At 39.6% G+C, this 18755-nt stretch overlaps 1 protein-coding gene across 2 annotated transcripts in view; it reads left to right on the top strand.

Annotated features, from left to right (window-relative positions):
• Positions 1 to 18755, top strand: part of HS3ST5 (heparan sulfate-glucosamine 3-sulfotransferase 5) — a 261635-nt gene that overhangs the window by 158020 nt on the left and 84860 nt on the right. The window contains exon 3 of one of the 2 annotated variants that reach the window (XM_058735024.1): positions 6566 to 6674. The gene's annotated coding sequence lies outside the window, so the exon portion shown is untranslated. Of the gene's footprint in view, positions 1 to 6565; positions 6679 to 18755 lie in introns of both variants that reach the window. The other variant, XM_058735023.1, reaches the window with a different exon arrangement.

Below are 18755 nucleotides of genomic sequence, written 5' to 3'. Positions count from 1 at the left end.
AAATGTGAAACTTGTCATTCCAGCTAGATGAAATAGTAAAATGGGAACATTCATGGTAACACATGCCAACGCAAGTAAATGAATATATCTTTTAAAGTAGTTATATTTAACAACGTGTGTTATCACCAAGAGGAAAAAAAAATATATGTATTGGTCACATAGGAACTTTTCGCTCAAATAATTCATTAATCTGTTTAACAAAGGGTTTGAGAGCATCTAGAATATTCCAAACACTTGTCTAAGCAGTGGAGATTTAACAGTAAACAAGACTGACCTGGAACTTATGGTCTGTTGACGATACTGACAAGTAAGGAGGCAGTGACACCCCTGTATCACAGGGACTCAGATTGGAGAGAAGAGGGTTCTACAGGATCTAGAGAAAGGATGCCGAGAGAGCGAATTGTCAGAAGAATCTTCTGGAGGAAGGTGACATCTAAGCTGAGATTTAAAAGAAGAGAAATTAGCTGAGTTGACTGGGATAGTGATCTAGGCAAAAGAGAATCTGGCCTGTGCAGGGAAATGGAAAAGGCTCTAGAGGAATGAATGAGCAGGCGCAGGGTGGAGTAGAGACAGAAGAGGCTAGAAAGCAGTCGCGCAGGTTCCCAGTCCGAGGGACACAGGATGAAGGGCAGTTTATTGCCTCGAGGTACCCTTGGGTGTGCAACTGAGGTTTTCAGTAGGCAGGGCCTGCATTGGCAAAAAACGAAGGATGATTTGATTTTGAAATTTATGACTTAGTAGGGAACTTATAATTCAGAGGTAGCTAAATCTCTTAGGATTCCTTAGCTAGTTTTCTAGAAAATTCTTTGACTTGGTTCCTGTTACATATTTACAATTCGCCGAATACTGTTGCCGTAGCTCTTTTCCTCAACACATCTTAGAGTTCCATGCCTAAAACGTTTTGTTGCTGAATTAAATGTTTCCTATTCTAACTACTCATCTTGAATTTCCCCACGTTTTTGCAACCAGAAATTAGTATGTTTAAAAATGCTGTGGTCTGCCATGAAGAAGTACAAAATGGCAAATATAACAGCTTATAGCATCACACCTAGAGTTGATTCTGTGCAAGTTTAATCCCCTGCGCTTGTCAAAAGTTGTTAAAACATTGCTTGCCTTTTTTGAATGTAAAATGTGGGCAGACATGTACTAATATATCAAAAAATGACACTTTGTCAAAGAGGGCTTTCATGGGAGAATGTTCTGAATAAAATGTTTTCTTTTGAAAAGAACCCGACCTGTTTAACATTCCAAAGCAAACACAAAAGAACACATAATGCCTGAACCTACTGCCAGTCACGACTGTCAGTTTCATTTCCCCTTTCATACTTTTTTTTTTCACATTCCAAAAAACGGTTCCTCCAAAGAATTATCAGTTTTATTCCATGATAACCCTGGTTTGAAGTAAAATAAAAGTAGCTTAGACCCTCCTCGAAATGGATTCTTTTCAGACTTCCTAGCACTTCTAATGGCATGAAGATGATATGGTTGGCTATGTCTACCGTTAGACTCTATGTAATTATATGCGAAGCAACAATTCCCTTATCTATTAGGAACACTCGCTGAGGCTAACTGTAGTTCACTGTTTGGCAGATGAAATACAGAATTAAAATCTCACACTCCTTTTCAAGGTTTTTTTCGCCCCCCAGTCATTTTAAAATCTTTTAACCTAGGGAAGATGGTAGCCAGGAATGAATGGAAAACAGATGGTATTTAAAGGCCTTAGCCGGGCGCCTGGGTGGCTCAGTCGGTTAAGCGTCCGACTTCGGCTCAGGTCACGATCTCGCGGTCCGTGAGTTCGAGCCCCGCGTCGGGCTCTGTGCTGACAGCTCGGAGCCTGGAGCCTGTTTCAGATTCTGTGTCTCCCTCTCTCTGACCCTCCCCCGTTCATGCTCTGTCTCTCTCTGTCTCAAAAATAAAACAAAGGTTAAAAAAAAAAATTTTTTTTTAAAGGCCTTAGCAAGATTAACCAAGCAGACGTGCCTATACGTTTACCCCTACTCATGTCTCAAATAGTACTTCCCCGTTATGATTGATTGGTGACGGAGCCCCTTCTTTGGATCTTCTGACGATTTCCGCAAGTCAGATAATGGGTGATAGTTGGAATGTTAAACTGAAAATCAATAGATAATTGGCTTTGATCACAACCTCGTATCATCTTATCTAAAGAGCAGGGATGGCTGTCTATGTTAACGCACGTCCTTGGCGGAGAAATACACTAAGTCTAGCTCTTGAGTGGGACTATCGTTCATTGTTTAGGGTACCATGGAGAAGGGCTGAAAGAAATAGAAACAGATGGCAGTTGAGGTAATTGAGATACGGTATAGCTTGAAGGCATCCTGGAATGCCCCCTAATAGTACTAGCGTGAAAAGAAGAGAAATATTCTGCACAACTTCATTTCACATGTAAGCTGAGCCTGCTCAGAATGAAAATTCCTCAAGGGTGGAAGGAGACGCAAAAGGTTTGAGCTCGTATCAGAGCATGGCAGGAACAGATGCCCCCGCCGGAAGGGTTCACTGGAGAGTAGGAGGTCCAGGTTTTAATAAAATACTAGAAAATTCTGTGTATACTGTTATGAGCAACTGACGATGCCTTCCTTAGAGCTCTGCGATGGCAAGTCGGGACAGTGAGGTGCAGAGCTACAGCGTGAAGTTCTGCATCCTGCCTCCATCTCTACTGATTACGCTGCCCTTGGCAGTGCCTTAGACTCCCCAGGCCTCACTTTGTTCACCTGTAAAAGGGGCCTGATGATACCGCCTCGTGAGGCATTTAAGCTAAGCCAGTGCCGACACGTATTGAGTAACTAATAAACTGTAGCGATATCATTAATGGATTTTGCACAGTTTAGCAGTGTTTCCAGCAACCACACCCCAGAGGAGAATATTCATGGATGTAGTTTTTCACTTCACCAGGAAACCCAGCTCGATAGTTATTGTGGGTGGCTAAAATTCCCTCATATTCTTGGAGCCGGGAAAAACTGTTCTACGTTACCACCTGTTCTCTTGGTTCCTAGGTATATAAATCATGTTGTGTGTTTAAACAGAAGTTAAAATCAGAACATTTCCTTGAAAACACTTTCTGGTTACAATATCAGACTGACTCAAAGAAGGTTTTCTTTTCTTCTTTTTTTTTTTAACACAGATCGTTAACACACTTTTGAATCATTTGCTAAACACAGTGGTTTCTCCTAAATGTATTAAAGCCAAAAGTCATTTATAAAATTTAGATCCCTTTTTAAGTTAAGACACTCGTATCCTCGACTATAAGCTATTATTACCTAAGAGGTGAAAGTGCTTATCATCTGCACAAAGGTAACGCCGATGACCTATCGACCGTGGATTCTCCTACATAGTAGTCATCCTCAATACCCTAATATAAATGGCTCACTGGCAGTTACAACCGAAACCAACAAACGATGCAAACGAATCCTGATTTATCTTAATATTCAATTTGTACAGCACTTTTTGAGCTATTTTATAAATTAATTAATTTCAAAATGGATGAAGCAGTAACACTGAGGTTTAGCTAATTATGTGTGAATTAAATATAAGCATTTAAAATAACCATTTTAATTAAATACAAGACTCAGGCAACTAATCATTAAAAGTGGAATTGGTAACTTGAGATTTATCATTCTGAAACTTACTTGCACCACATTTCTAATGAATTCTTTCCTCTAACTTAAACGAAAGACAAAATGCATCTCCCCAAAGTGGCAGCTAGTAAAAGGTAACCCTTTCTTGAGTCGTTGTCTGTTTGAAATTGAATCCAAGCAAAAGAAAAAAAAAATTTTTACTTTGCTACAGTCTCTTAGATTCAAAACTGTAGTTACTATTTGCTAAACCATTTCCAGCTTGACTTATATTTTAGTCCTATAAACATCTAAGAAAAAACATAATATCTGCAATGGCATTTGTTACTGCAAAAAAATGGATATATTTTGTAAGAAAAAATTGTATCAAAAATTTTTTTAACATTTATTAATTTCTGAGAGACAGAGACAGACAAAGCATGATTGGGGGGGTGGAGGGGGAGCAGAGAGAGAAGGAAACACAGAATCCCAAGCAGGTTCCAGGCTCTGAGGTGTCAGTACAGAGTCCAATGTGGGACTCGAACCCACAAACTGTGAGATCATGAGCTGAAGTCGGACGCTTAACCGACAGAGCCACCCAGGCGCTGCAGAAAAAAATTATACTTTTAATAGAGGAGGCTCTGAGGAAGAAAAATCTGAATAATTTGTGATTTAATTTTATAATAATAATGTATAACAATTCAAGAATAATGAGAAATAAATAATGAGAAATAATGCTTTAAAAAGTTTCATTTTATATATAGTAGCTATATACTCCAAACTATATATTTGTAAGAACATAAAAATATCTTGCTATGTTCAAATTTGTCTATAGTAATTTGTATATGTTTAAAGAAAAAAACAGCGGCTACTTTTTAATGGCGCAACGTCACTGTCACTTAGCATAAACCCTGACACGTGGTAGATCTTAATAAACATTTTTAGATTGTGTAAATATATTGATACATTTTACAAAATACCTTTGAAATCGTTATATCATGCCTCCTGCGTACTCCAAATAGCAGATAAAGATGAAGCGCATCGACTTAACCTTCTGAGGGCGGTATGCTTTTCCGCTGTCCTGCGATCAATTGCTTTTCTGTATTCTGGAATTAGTATAGACATTGAGAATCTGAAAGAGAGCAATGCCTCTGCTGGCTGAGAAGGAGTGATTTAAAGGCAAGTTGGCTTGTTTTGTTCCTTGTGCTTAAATACCTGCAATTACTGATTGTCACATTTTTCTTCTGTTGCAAAAACTGAGCTAATTGAAGGCACCACCCTTAGGGGATGAGTTCTGCAGTGTAACGAATGTTGAGTGCCCTCTTGAGTTTAGCATTTTAATTATTCATAATTACAGTGATTTCTGTTTATTTGAGAACTTTGGAAATAATTCTAGTTTCTGTGGTGGAGCTTTGTTTTGTTTTGTCTTCTGTTGAGGTCAGCAGGCCTGTGAGCATGTGAGAAGTTCTCAGAAGCAACGGAATCCAGTTTTCTGGCTAATAAGTGGACACTATTGATGTGTGCCATGTTCTGAAGTAACCGAATGTACTTTTTTCTACCAGCTCTCTGGTTTCTCTAGGACTGTTTGGCTGATAATGGGATTGTGAGGTGAAGAGCGAGCAAGGATTCTAGCAGAAGAACTAGAAAAAATATGTATGAAAGTGTGTTAATCAGAGAAGAGAATACAAGAGATTCGGTAGCTGGCTATTAACCAAATGTATACAATTTTAAGGTCTTTTCTTTTTCTTGAAAAAGCGTGTGTGTGTGTGTGTGTGTGTGTGCGTGTGTTGCACCCTAAATACATTTGCATACAAGGGACCCAGGTAAAGATGAATATTCTAGCCATTTTGGACAACACTAATCTTCATGTCTACTATTTGCAAATAAACATTAGTAAGAATGATGTACTGGGACTGGGCTCCTACAATCTCTTTAGATGTTATATACACTCTTATAATAGCCTGGAAAAACAAGGAAATATTACTTTAACAAAAAGAGTTTGGCACTGACAACCTGTTTTCATTGCAGTCTGTTTCATTTTCTCATCTCTTTCTCCTCCTCCTCCTCCTCCTCCTCCTCCTCCTCCTCCTTCTTCTTCTTCTTCTTCTTCTTCTTCTTCTTCTTCTTCTTCTAATCTCTTAAATACAGCACTTTAGTTCTAGAGCCAAACATGCACTCTGCAGCTAGAGAATTACTCAGGTCGCCTGGTATTCTCTATTCAACTTAGGAGGAAGCAGCAATTGCTTAATATCTTCAAGTAGCTGCAAAGGTGAAAGTGATCGATATGGATAATCATCATGTTGGTGGTAAAAGGCAGTCTGGAGATACACCATGGGTAGCAGTCTTAAGAAGCGTACGTTGGGGCGCCTGGGTGGCTCAGTCGGTTAAGTGTCCAACTTCGGCTCAGGTCATGATCTCACGGTCCGCGAGTTCGAGCCCCGCGTCGGGCTCTGTGCTGACAGCTCAGAGCCTGGAGCCTGTTTCAGGTTCTGTGTCTCCCTCTCTCTGACCCTCCCCCCTTCATGCTCTGTCTCTCTCTGTCTCAAAAATAAAATAAATTTAAAAAAAATTAAAAAAAAAAAAAAAAAAAGAAGCGTATGCTGAACCTCTCTCACCTAAAAAACCTCAGCAGCCAGATCAGAAGCAAGGTTCTGCTGCAGGAACATTATCTGAAAAGGCATGTTGGGTAGCCCCCAGTTTGTGAGACCATCTCTAATCAAAGGGAATTGACAATGACCTCTCCCAGGGTTAGGCTCAAATATGAGCCCTGCTGCTGTTCATCAGCAAATTGTTTCATAAAGAACCGAAGGTATCATTTTTAAAAAAAGAAGGAAAGAAATGGTCTGATCATCCAAACTACACCTCTTCTTCTTCTTAGCACAACACATTTTTAACCACAGCTACTAAGGAGCAGAAATTAAACAAACAAACAAACAAATACTACAACAAAATAAAAGACTAACTGGGAAATCACTCGTCTGTGTCTCCACCCCCAGGTGCCATCAAGCAGGGAACAAGCCAAAAGGACAGACAGTAGGTGAGAAGACACCATGGAATGTCCACCAACCAGATAAGCATCGCTGGATCATTGAGAAGTGTCTGAATGTAGGTATGTGCGCTGAAGACTTCTGTGCTCTCCGTTCTCGAACTTTCCGTACCCCTACCCCGTGTGTTATCCATCTGCCATCTCCTCAGCCTTTTGAAAGCACTGCTTGGAGTGACACCACGCATGTGCACCCAGACACCCTTGGTGGCTCTCCCACAGGAGATCCTCCCTCCTCTCCCGGCTTTTCAAACGTTCTACAAAATGACTTTAAACTGCCTCCTGTTCCCCAGTCTCAGAATTCCTGTAGAGAAACCTTCCCCACTGACACCGAGCCTTATTGCCCAAACACAGAAAGCCTTCTGATTATCTGAAAAACCTTCCCCAAATCCTCTTTGCTGGTTTCAGTTCTGATTTTCCTCCAAGACCTAAGTCAACCTTCACCTCCATTACAAAATTGTGCTGATTTTCCATCCCAATTATGTCCTTCCTTCCAAACTGCCATAGAACTTGAGGTTATACCCCCTCTCTGACATTTGACAGCTTGTACCGTGTGTTACTTTGTCTCTCCTAATGCGTGTGCCCTGTGTCCTCAGTGTGCCTATTTATTTCTGGAAAGGTGGGAACTGTTGTATTTTTTTTTTTTTTTTACCAGAATCCAGGGTGAGGAGAAGTGGGCATGTCATGAGCTGCCATGACAAACAAGGGGACAAAGCGAGATGGTTAAGAACACAGACTCTGGAGTTAGACTGCCAGAGTTTGAGTTTGAGTTCTTGCTCAGCCAGCTAGTAACTGACCATGGCAAGGGTTCTGTTTTTTTAATGTTTATTTCTGAGAGAGAGAGAGAGAGAGAGAGAGAGAGAGAGAGTAAGTGGGGGAGAGGCAGAGAGAGAGGGAAAGAGAGGATCCAAAATAGGCTCCGTGTTGACAGCAGAAAGCCCAATACGGGGCTCAAACTCAAGAACCATGAGATCATGACCGGAGTAGAAGTCAGATGCTTAACTGACTGAGCCACCCAGGCACCCCAACCATGGCAAGGTTTCTGTGCCTTAATTTCCTTATCTCTAAAATGGGTATGATAATATATCCATCCCCTTGAGTTATGGTAAAGTTTAAATCAGCTAAAGAAAAAGTGCTTAGAATAGTGTAATCCATATTGAATCACACTCAAAAACTGTTAACCTGTGTAGTACTGTGTATACATGGAATAGTCCATCTCAATTAATTTTTTCAATAATGTTATAATAACACATCATTCCTATTCTAAAAAGAGGAAATCCATGGCCCTGAGACATCAGGCCATTGCCTAAAATCACAAGAAGAGGGAGAATGACAACCAATATGTCTGACCTTAAATCCTGGGCTATTTCACTCTGCACATTTTCACACATTGCACGTTGCCTCACACCCTAGTTACTGCTGCTAAAAATGAAATGTAGAGTTTAAACCAAATTATACTGAGATTTCACTAGACGTGACCTTGAAAGATCTTCTCAATGTGAAAAGTTTTAGTTGACTGTAAATACTTTTCTTATGGGCTAATCCAAATGCGGTGGGATGGTAATTGCCTTCTTTTTTTTTTTTTTTTTTTTTTTTTTGTCTGTTTAGTTTGACTTAGAGGCTGAAATTCAGCTCAGCAAGTATTTCTGTTCCCAGGCACTGCAGGCGCAGGGTAGAGAAAATACCAAATGGGTAGTTTTGCCACAGGGTTTTTAACCTATGTGACTCGAGTCCTAGAAACAAAGTGGAAACACCTCGCACGTTTGTAAAACTTACATTCCTAGGTCCCCTTGAGATTGGTTCTTCCACATTTCCTTCCTCGCCCCCTGTCATAATATGGTCTGGATACAGTACCACTCTGTACAAAAATAACACTTTGGGGTTTGGCAGAATGTGCCATTCAAGAGGAAAGTATAAAAAGTAGAAGTTTTCAAATCATTTTATTCTATTTGAAGTTATTTGGGAGAATTTTCAAGAAGTCCCGTTAAACTTGGCAGACCAGCCCCTCTTGGAATATCTTTATTTTCTAGGAAATCATCAAGTCTGGTTCATGTCGCTGCCAACATTCCTTGGCTGCAGCCAGTCCGTTTGTGTATCTGTAGCACTTAGTACTGAGCTGGGATATAGTAGATGATGGATAAATCCTTGGTTCAATGCAATGTTGTTACTGATACGTTAAATATACTCTGCTCTCCCAGCCCACCACTGAATTACAGAATAACTTCAGAGATCCTCTGTATACCTGAAGGAACTACCTTTAGGTGAAGACTTCCCAAGAGATGGGATTAGAAGGACTAACATTTTTGAACATACTTACCTTATTCTAAGTTCTTTTTTTTTTTTTAATTTTTTTTTTAACATTTATTTATTTTTGAGACAGAGAGAGACAGAGCATGAACGGGGGAGGGTAAGAGAGAGGGAGAAACAGAATCTGAAACAGGCTCCGGGCTCTGAGCTGTCAGCACAGAGCCCGACGCGGGGCTTGAACTCACCGACCGCGAGATCATGACCTGAGCCGAAGTCGGCTGCTTAACCGACTGAGCCATCCAGGCGCCCCCAAAGACCAGCAAATGACGAGGCAGTAACGGGGACGAATTGAGCCTCCATTTAGTCAGGAAGGAGGAACTCTGTCGAAACAAGTGACTCAGGCACGTCCCATAATCTCCTCATGCCTTGGTTTTCTCATCTCATGTGATGTTATTATGAGGATCAAAATGTTTTAAAATTTATTTATTTATTTATTTATTTATTTATTTATCTTGTACACGTTTATTCATTTTTTATTAAATTTTTTTTTTCAACGTTTATTCATTTTTGGGACAGAGAGAGACAGAGCATGAATGGGGGAGGGACAGAGAGAGAGGGAGACACAGAATCGGAAACAGGATCGAGGCTCCGAGCCATTGGCCCAGAGCCTGACGCGGGGCTCGAACTCACGGACCGCGAGACCGTGACCTGGCTGAAGTCGGACGCTTAACCGACTGCGCCACCCAGGCGCCCCACGTTTATTCATTTTTGAGAGACAGAGGGAGACAGAGTATGAGCAGGGGAGGGGCAGAGAGAGAGGGAGACACAGAATCCGAAGTAGGCTCCAGGCTCCGAGCTGTCAGCACAGAGCCCGACACGGGGCTCGCACCCGTGAACCGTGAGATCGTGACTTGAGGCCGAAGTCAGACACTTAACCGACTGAGCCACCCAGGTGCCCCTGAAGATCAAAACGTTTTATTTGTAAAATAGCTTTGGAATTATCATTGATGCTATAAACATTAAGTTATAGTTAATGGGTTTGGAAAAAATAAACACTGAAACAGTTTAGACTCTTGATTTTGGCTCAGGTCATGATCTCACAGTGAGATCATGTGAGATTGTGAGATTGAGCCCTGCATCGGGCTCTGCACCGACAGTGAGGAGCCTGTTTGGGATTCTCTGTCTCCCTCTCTCTCTGCGTGCCCCACCCCTCACTCGTGCTTGCTTGCTCTCTCTCAAGTAAACATTTAAAAAAATAAGTAGTCTTAAAAAAAAAAAGAAAGAAAGAAAAGAAACCACTCTGTAAGTGTGCTTGTTAAAGCCTGCCTAGAGGAGGCCTCTACTGCTGAGATTGAGAATCCGTGATCAATTGCTTAATTTCATCTGACGAATTTCAACTGTCAACTATTTCTAAAGATATAGACCTAGGCCAATAACACATTTAACTTACTTTTTAAGTAGCTTTCTTAATATTTGTAGTTTATCATTATTGTTTATTATTAAACGTCTTGATGGTAGAATGGATTGCCGGAATAATGATTGGAGTAATACAGCAATGAGTGGCTAAATGGGGGAATATTTTTAGAGCATAGTCCTAAATTGTAAAGGTATTTTGTAAACTCTAAGTCACTACACAAATATTATTTATAAGAATAATTTTTATAATACTAAATTATGTTTTTCTGCAAAGCACTGAAATATAAGGAGGAAAATTTTCCTACTACTTTTATTTAAAAAATATTCATGAACATGGGTTCTTTAATACAGAACAGAATAGTAGCTGAGAGAAGATTCATAAAAATTATAATACCTGCTGTTACAGAGTACTTGTTTTAGGCTAGACATTTTTAAATAGATCATTTTTAGGGGCGCCTGGGTGGCTCAGTCGGTTGGGCGGCCGACTTCAGCTCAGGTCATGATCTTGCGGTCCGTGAGTTCTAGCCCCGCGTCGGGCTCTGTGCTGACAGCTCAGAGCCTGGAGCCTACTTCATATTCTGTGTCTCCCTCTCTCTGACCCTCCCTTGTTCATGCTCTGTCTCTCCCTGTCTCAAAAATAAATAAACGTTAAAAAAAAAAATTTAAATAGATCATTTTTAGTCTTCAGAATGTCCGTGCAAGATTTTGTTTTCTTCATAGATCCTCTTACACAATTGGGGCTCAGATTCATTAATAAACAGATTAGTAAACTAGTAAATGGTAGTGTCATAGTTTAAACCCAGATGTTTTAGACTCCTATGCTCATGCTTTTTAGCTATTAGGGAAGCCATTTTTCTCCATAAACAATAGGAAGGAAGGAGTGAAAAAGAAAAAGTCGTAAAACAAAAACAGTAATAGTAGCTACCATTTATTAATGTGCCACGTACTGAGGTAGGTGCCACAGGGTGCCCTTTAATTCATGAACCTAATTAACAGCTCCAAAGGGGTTCATTCATCTCTGGTTTTTGAAGTAAATTGGATATTAATATTTTCACTTGCCTTGTGAGAACTTTAAAGTTCAAAGACATTGAGTTACTGACCCAAGATGGCACACCCAGCAAGTGGCAGGACCATCCTGATGAGTTGCAAAATCCATATTCTTTCTGCAGAATATTACAAGCTAAAGTATATTTCTGATTCATAAAATAAAGACTCTGGACTGCTGCATGCTTATCTTTTTTTTTTTCTCTGAGTTTATTCTTAGACTGATTTTAGTTTTGTTTAGAAATTACTGAGCTTTCGGTTTGTAAGGAGCTTTCAGAAAATTATTATTAATTCTGTGAATATGCACTGCTTTGTGTTTATCGTAATGGTGCCCAAGTTTACACTGAAGTCAGATTTCAACATTATAAATCTCATGTGCTCAGCTTATATTTCATAATCCAGAATTTCACTAAGAACTTAAAAATTAAAACAGATTTATTAGGTTCGGGAAAACTGCCTCGCATGCATAAATTACTGCTCTGGAATACCACAAGTTACAAACACAACTGAATAGCTTTCATCCTAATCTTGCAAGAAGCCTAGAGCAGCATTTTTGCGTTCATTCATTAAACAAGTGTCTACTGATTGCTAACTATTTTCATAAACTCTGTGCTAGGGAGATTGGCAGATAATAAGAACACAAACACCCCTACCCTTAAAGAGCTTTACAAATTAATTAGGGAGAAAAGACGTGGAAACCGTTAAACAATGAAAACTGAAGTTCAGCCATATTACAACAGTGAAATAAATCATTTTAATACAAAAAAGAAAAAAAAGACTGTTCCAGTTTCATGACTAGAGGTGCTAACTATGGCTTGAAGTAGTGAAAAAGGCCTCACAGATGGAAGGCGACGGGCTAGGCAGGGAGGATGGATGGTACCCACCAGGCAGGCCCTACGGTGAAAGTAACCAAGCAGCAGGTGTATTTATTATCCTGCAGGCTTGTGCAGGAGAACTGGAAAAGACAAGATTAGAAAAGCAGGGGAGGCCAGAGAGCCCAAAGCTTTGATTCTAGATAAAGACTGGCCTCTGGCCCCCAGGGGAGGGGGACTCATTGACAATTTTGAGCAGAGGAATGACATAATTAAAATAGTGTTTTAAAAAAGATTCATTTGGCAGGAGTAGGCAGGATGGATTGGTAGAAAGAGAACAGGAGCAGAGAAACTACTGCAATAACTCAGTTCTAAGGTGATGAGGTTCTAGACAGAAGTGACGGTGGGGTAGAAGGAAAGAATAAATGCAAGAGATAGTGCAAAGGAAGGCACGACAGAGGTGATGACCAGATGCGGGAGACAGACACAAAACTTACTAACTTCACATTCTGTTTGGGAACTTGTATAGTTTGCAAAGTGTATCGAGTTCATTGACATTATGCATAATATTCATGGTCTCAGATGCCATTGGATTCCAGGAACATCTTGCTTTTATTTACTGTAGCGTTTCTTTTAGCAAACCTACAGTGAAGTCCTGATTTCCACGAGATAATAAATACTATTATAAAAATGCCTGGGAGAATAATTGTAGCTCTATGTTGAAGTAAGAAGATGGAAGCATAATTAGATGAGTAATGAAAATTCAGCCAGTGATGTTTAATATGCCCCCAAAATTCCAGTTTCCTTGTTCAGCTGCTGTTATATATTTTTACCGCGTTGACTTGTAAAAGCTGTTAATTGATTGTCCAGAGTGCATTATTTTCATAAATGTATTGATACGATTCTCCAGTAGTTTGGTGTTTATTTAGTACCTTCCTGCCAGGATTAATTCCAGTGTCTTCAAAATATCCTTCTGTAATAACAGTTTTACTTTACAAATGGAAAAACTGAGCCATAGAGAAAGTGAATTAATGATTTATCCCAGGTAGCAGGAGAACTCAAGAATCTATCTTTCTGTGGGTCCAGAGTGGGCTACAGAGATAAAATAAAACCAGAAAGCCATCAGTACTCTTTGTAGTTATTTAGATTTAAGGAAATACCCAGTGCCGGGCAAATGTAACCTTCTTACCTAGAACACACACACACACACACACACACACACACGCGCGCGCGCGCTCGCACACGCACGCACACACACACACACACACACTCCATTGCGTTACGATGATATATAATAGTTCAAAAAGCAAGTGCCATTTTAATATTACTTAGATGCTGTTTTTAATGCCTCAAGTAAACCATATCGTAGCTTCTAATATTAATTCATTCCCCACTTAGAATTGTTAAAAATATTTATGATCTGGTATAGAGCAAAGCATATTGTTATCCATTTTCTTCAGCTTTGATATAAAAGCATTCTTCAGCTGTCTTCTAGGGACGAATGTCGTCAGAGTTTGATGGTAATTTATGTTGTCAGTCCATTAAGTTGATTTTATGGCAGCCAACACAACTATTGTCCATTTATGAGAAACCCGAGGACCACTCCGGGTCTCCACGAAGGCCGTTTGATACCTGCCCTCTCATATGGCTGACCTTGAGGGGAGTTGAGTTTGGTAATTTATGGCAAACCCCATCTAGGAAGACCTATTTGCAAGATTCACTGTCATTTAGTGCTAAATGATCATTGCTGAGTCCAGAGACAATCTGAGCTCCTGACAGAGCAATCCCATAAAAAATATTGCCTACCCACCCAGGTGTCCTTTCCAATTATCTGGAGTAGAAATTAATACTTTTAAAAGCTGCTAGTTTTTGAAAGGTTATTACAATTTATTCCAGCGGTTTCTTTTGCACATTATGATGAATTAGTTTATTACGCCATTATTTTCCATGTCAGCTTTTTAGAAGATTGAACCATAATGTTGAAACATTAGTGTGAATGGCAAACATACTATTTTACAGCTGAGTAATATATTTCTTTGAGAAAAAATGTGCTCAGTTTTTAATAACAGGTAATTTTATGTTTATGCTCCCTAATGCTGTTGTCAGGTATTATTTATTTCTGTTTGGTAAGAACTGGAGAACTTTCTTTTAAAATGTTAATGGGGGTTTGGACAGATTTTAGAGTCATAGTAAGAATATATTACTTAAAAGTAGAAAATATAAATTGTAAGTGTTTTTTCCTGAAAGCTAATATTTTCTAAGGTTTTCTTGACACCAATTTAATATATGATTACTTCCAGGGAGAGTGATACTACTCTCCATTTTTTCTCTAAAATGTAGTTGGTGGGAGGATACTTTTTTGTTCATTTTTCCAAGGTCTTCATGACTTTCAAGTTTTTTTTAATAAAGTATCTTTCTCTTATAAATGATTTAAGATAAATGATTTATGAAGCTATAAATCATTTAATGATGTTCTATCATTTACAGGTGTCTTATAAATAATATTAAAACAGCACTGTTATATAATAATTAGCACTATGATATTTATTTTTTTCAGTCATTATTCTCTATTATATGCTTGCTAAAATAGCAAAGAAGTATAGTTCATTTCCTGTTTACCAGGTATTTAAAAAATACCCATTGTATCTCTATGTGACAAAGATTGAGGAGAAGTATCTCACGAGTGCACGTTGTACTATATTTTTATTCCTAAAGCAAATATTTTTCAAATGCTTATTATTTGCCAGGCATTACACAACTGTGTGTAGTTGGGACAAAGCCAGAGCAGCGTTTTAGACATTCAGTCTTTTTTATTTCTATTACAATTATTTTTATCCCTACAGTTTTTAAAAAATACAACTCCACAAAAATTCTGAATCTTGAGTAAACCGAACATCTAAGCAAATTCAGTAACAACTTGGAAGTTTTACATTTGCTACCTCCAATCCAACAAATGTTTGCCAAAGGAAATACTGGTTTTTGTTTTCTCATCAAACACATTTGTTTCTTTAGCAAACGTTTTCAATATTGAAGTATTTATTTTTGTTGACACGACTGAAGCAAATGTTAGTTTTAGCAGAATTAAGATTCCCAACATTCGTGAGTTATTCCCTGAGAACTTGTGCCTGAGAATTTCTTCATAATGGAGGAGATAGGTAAAAGAGAGTGCCAGCTTTCTTCTTTTTGGGGGGGAAGGGATGTGATTTTTGTTGAAGTATAACATGTATACAGAAAAAGATGCACAAATAATAAGTATACAGCTCAATGGATTGGCCCAGAATGAGCATTCCTGTGCAATCAGCACTCAAAGCGAGAGGCAGAAATCACCAGCATTTCAACAAACACCGCTGTGTCCTCTAAGTAACCGTTCTTCTTACTTCTGACATCAGAGATTAGGTTAGACTGTTTTTTGAAATTTGCGTCAATAAAAATCATGATAAAATGATAACTTCTTTTGCTCCTCATAATTTTGTGATTCATCCACATGGTTGTATGTAGTTGTACCTTGGTTTCATCACTGCATGGTATATTCCATTGCTTAAATATACCGTATTTTGTTTGCCCAGTCTACTATTGATGATCATTGGATCAATGGCAGTTGGGGGTATTACAAAAGAAAAAAATGCTTATGTATATATCATATATAAGATATATCATATATAAGATATATATCATATATATATCATTTGGTGACAAATAAAAGCACTTCTATTGGGTATATTTCTAGGGGTAGAGGAGCTGGGTCTCAGGATGGGTATAGGTTCAGCTTTCATAGATACTGCTGACCACTTTTCCCGAGTCCTGGGAATCTCTTATGCTTATTAGTTATTTTCCTTTAGACCTTAAACTTAAAAAATAATTGTAGAGAATTGGAGTAAATAATGTCCAGGTTTGTATGAGGCCTAAAATACTGTAATTCAGTACTTGTTTACAGAGGAGAGCTTTGGCATTGATTTTAACAAAAAGCAGATAATGAGAATCTGCTATTTGGTTTTCCATTATATTTCTCCATTTGCATTTGCATCTGGATTTGACTGTTAATGAACCTGAGCATTCACATTTTATGCTAAATAATGAAATTACAGTATCTGGTGCAGAAAAGCTGGAAAGTTTTCTGGTGTGCCCAATCATATTTTTCCATGGAATATAGAATATCTCTTGCCAGGCTGATGGTAATGACTAGCCAAATGCAAAACAGTACCTCTCTTCAACGTCCCTGGTTATTTTCACTGGAGTAAAGAGCGCACGGGTTGTGTGGATGCATCCCTTGTGGTATTTCACACAAAACAAGTATTCAGTACATTTTGTTGAACCCATTTGTCTATTTTGTTGGATGGGGTTTTTTTTAGTGGGGGGGGGAGCAGACATTGGGGGTTTCATATAATCTTGGCTCTGACAACTGACTCTGGCCAAATTGCTTATCTCTCTTTGCCTTATTTTCTTCATCTGTAATGTGAAGAAGATAAGAGTTCCTGCCTCACAGATCACTATGTGAACAAAATGACTGCACATGTGAAGCACTTTTCACAGTGCCCGTCCACAGTAGATAACCCAGGAACTATTGGGTATTGTTGTTGTTTTAACTTTAAGACGGGTATTCTTCCAACTTCTGTCTAAAGATAGTAACGTTTCTGTTGTTCATACTTTCTGATAGGCAGACATGCTCTAAAATCAATTAGAACTTGACAACTGGATTTTATTCCCTCTTTTATTAATGTTTCCACAAATGTGTTTGAGTACCTAGTATGTGTTATGTACTACACAAGACAGGTCAGACACCGCCCCTGGGCACACAAAGCTGACGTGGCTTGCGAGTCCTCAGGCAGTTAAAGGGCAGTAGGACAAGGCATGATGGGGAGGTTCACACAGTAGAGATTGCACAGCAGGGCACTTCAATCCATGAAGGCAGCCTGGAGGAAGTGACGCTGCACTGATACCTGACGGAGGCACAGGAGCTGACCAGGTGAGGGAAGAGTAATAAATATACGGGGACAAGAGCATACCAGGCAGAGGACTGAAAGATCTTCAGAAAGACTGAACTCATAAGACTACGTATGGGGAAAAGGAAAGGAAAAGTGTCAGGAAGAAAGAGGGAAGGCTAAAAAGGCAAGAGGGACCAGCCCATTAAGGCCATATGAACCGGTCTTTGGACTTTGGACGTTATCCTGAAGGTAATGAGAAGCTATTGAGGTTTTGAGTGTCCGATCAGATTTTCGATTTGAGTATCAGGATCAGACACTTGGTGCACAGTGAAGAATGGATTGGACAGGAACATAACAGGGGGCAGGAAGACCAGTTAGGACATCAAGACAGTGAACAGGGTAGTGGGCAACAGTGGTCTGCAGGTCTCCGCAGGAGGATGTGTGATACAAAGTATCACACTTGGAAATGTAGAACGGTACCCATATCCTCGCTTGGACAACGGGATGGATCGTCATGGTAGTGAGCAAAGGAAGCAATGCAGAAGGAGGAGAAGGTGGAGGCAGAAAGCAGATGCGTTGCACCGGGGCATGTTAAGATGGAAGTGCCTGTGTTGTCTAAATACCGAAGGCCCGTAAGTGTTGAATAAATAGCTTTGAGTTCAGGAGAGAAAGCTTAAATGAAGATGTCGCTAACATGGTCATTGCAGCAGCCATAGACATAGGGCAGGTGGCTGAAGCAGGCTGAAGAGAGTGACCGAGAACAGAGACCTGAGGAAAAGCCATATACAAGATATAGATGGGAGAACCTCAAGGGACACCGAGAAAGAACAGCCACAGAGGTGGTGGGAAAATGCGAAGAGTGGAGGTATCATGATGACCAGTAGGATAAAACGTTTCCAGAAGAAGGGGAAGTAGGTGTCAGATGCTGTGGAGGTGTGAAATAAGCAGGGTACTGAGGAGCGTAACCACCAGATTTAGCAACAAGGAGTGCTTAAACAAGGATTTAAGTGGGCCACTTAAAATCGAAAAGAAGATGACGAAGGAGATACTTTATTAAGTCACAAGATAAGGCTCTTCTTAAGCCTCTCTTAAGAAGAGGCTAGCTTTGAGCCAGTGAGGGTGCAAATAACAAATGGAAACTACCTAACAGCTGATGGCCTTCCAGATGAGTATATTATTAAAAAGCACGTCACATGACTACATTAGTAAGACGGTTGCACTAAGACCTGCTGAATCCAGATTTTTACAACTTAAATACCAGAACTACAAAATACGTACCACTTTTGATCATTTTTTTTTTCTTAATGGGTTCGCATCACTGGTTTGACATGTACCTTTGAATCATAGAAATGTTCTGTAAAAGAATACGAATCTTATGCCCTCGTTGAATTGTTAGAAATTTGCCTCTTAATGAAACTCAGCTGTGAATTCTGAAGAAACAAGGAATGAACGGGGCGGGGAGGAAATTCTCTTGGGTTAAGTTCCTTTTGAACACTTTTTTTTTTTTTCAACGTTTTTTATTTATTTTTGGGACAGAGAGAGACAGAGCATGAACGGGGGAGGGGCAGAGAGAGAGGGAGACACAGAATCGGAAACAGGCTCCAGGCTCCGAGCCATCAGCCCAGAGCCTGACGCGGGGCTCGAACTCACGGACCGCGAGATCGTGACCTGGCTGAAGTCGGACGCTTAACCGACTGCGCCA

The sequence above is a fragment of the Neofelis nebulosa genome, chromosome 6, assembly GCF_028018385.1.
Source record: "Neofelis nebulosa isolate mNeoNeb1 chromosome 6, mNeoNeb1.pri, whole genome shotgun sequence".
Lineage (NCBI taxonomy): Eukaryota > Metazoa > Chordata > Mammalia > Carnivora > Felidae > Neofelis > Neofelis nebulosa.
The sequence above is the reverse complement of the archived record's forward strand: the minus strand, read 5'-3'. Positions and strand labels throughout refer to the sequence as shown.